Source organism: Notothenia rossii (genome assembly GCF_949606895.1).
Source record: "Notothenia rossii genome assembly, chromosome: 1".
Classification (NCBI taxonomy): Eukaryota; Metazoa; Chordata; class Actinopteri; order Perciformes; family Nototheniidae; genus Notothenia; species Notothenia rossii.
The window spans coordinates 7,603,805-7,605,368 of record NC_136912.1 but is presented as its reverse complement, the minus strand read 5'-3'; the positions used below and the strand labels follow the sequence as shown (position 1 = coordinate 7,605,368).

The 1,564-nt window shown below is 40.7% G+C and overlaps 1 protein-coding gene across 3 annotated transcripts in view; it reads right to left on the bottom strand.

Moving 5' to 3' along the window:
- Positions 1-1,130: 1,130 nt before the first annotated feature.
- LOC307040679 (equilibrative nucleoside transporter 2-like) overlaps positions 1,131-1,564 on the bottom strand; it is a 25,484-nt gene continuing 25,050 nt past the window's right edge. For all 3 annotated transcript variants that reach the window (XM_079683743.1, XM_079683744.1, XM_079683745.1), the window contains exon 13: positions 1,131-1,564. This exon is cut by the window's right edge and continues 2,353 nt beyond it. The gene's annotated coding sequence lies outside the window, so the exon portion shown is untranslated.

The window sequence follows — 1,564 nt, the reverse complement described above, 5'->3', positions numbered from 1 at the left end:
CTGCAGCAGAGGTACGGAGCTTTCTCTTCAACTTCTCTATTTTAAGTACAGATTTTCCCTGTGTTTCTAATTTCATTTACAAAAACTTGTCTGGGTAGCACCTTTCCTTTTCAATTTTCCGTGGAGGGAGAGCGTAAGAGAATGGGAGGAAGCACAAGGTCAGAGGAAAGGGAGCCGAGGCCGGAGGAAGAGGAAACAACAGAGGCCACATGCTTCCAAAGAAAATTATGAACCGCCTACTTTAAAATATTTCGCCAAAATGTAATAATCTCTCTGACTGTATTATACCCGGCCGCCACTGCTCAAATTACAACAGCTCATAAACAAATGTCTAATCGATCTTAAATGTCCCATGTCATGGCCATTTCTACTGATCATAATTCCATGTTGAGGTCTACTATAGATTTAAATTGTGCAATTTTCCAAACTCACATTGGTTTCTCATACGGCGTCTCATATAGTATGTGTATTCACTCTCCGTCCTAAACGGCTTGTTGGAGCTCCCATTTTTGCATGACGTCATACGGTTCCCGAAGAAAGAAATGGAAAAAGAGAAATCTCCAACGAGTCGTTCTGGGGCAGCAATGGACAGGGGCCGTTTCTCAATCTCGAGGAAACTGGCTTCCAAGCCAATATTTCAAGGATGCTACGTCATTGAGTGCTGCCGAAGGACTGTTCCAATGTCCAGCATACTTGGAATTCCACGAGGCCGCGTCCTTGGTTTGGGGGTAATTTCGAGGCTGCACATGGGTAGACTTTTGCGTCCTTAAAATCCCACAATGCTTTGCGCACGGACCAATTTCCCCAATTCTGTGGCGGAAAATGTAAGGCGGGGCCTCTCATATGACGCACACCTGCACACTTGCTAGCCTGTTCCACTCTTCGTTTCCGAAAGCCAGGAAGGATTCTTGCCTAGCTTCTGAAGCACGTGACTCGGAAGACATGTGCTACCAAGCAAGCATCCTCGCGATTGAGAAACGGCCAGGGTGTACTTTGAGGGTTAGTGACTCTGCAGACCGTTGACATGCATTTACAAGCATGACATGGGCCCTTTAAGGTCAGCTCTTTGACTCATGTGAGAAAGCCTTGTTAACCAAAAGAAAGGCAAAGGAAACAACAACAGTGACCATTTTGTAATATTTTATTATGAAAGCACACACATAAACCCATTTATTGGTTTGTATAAAAATAACAGAGTAGAAAAAACATAAATAAGCAAACAACATCTCCATCTATAGAAAATGACAAAACCTGCAGTCATGAAATACATTAGACAGAGGTTGAAAAAACAATTTCAGCTGCATTTCCATACATTAAAAGATAAATTACAACAGAAAAAAAACACAAACAAAAGGCAGAAGTTGAGTTAATGGCGTTCACTCGTATATTTTAATATAGAAAAATAAAATATAAAATGAATCAATGTTTTAACCCGTAAACCGCTTAGTTGTTTTGCTAGGTATAAAAAAAAATGTCACGTGGTTTAACATAAAAATAAAACATATACTGTGATTGAAACTTCAAATAAATGCAGGGGATTTTCTAGAATAATGTAGTATGAGGG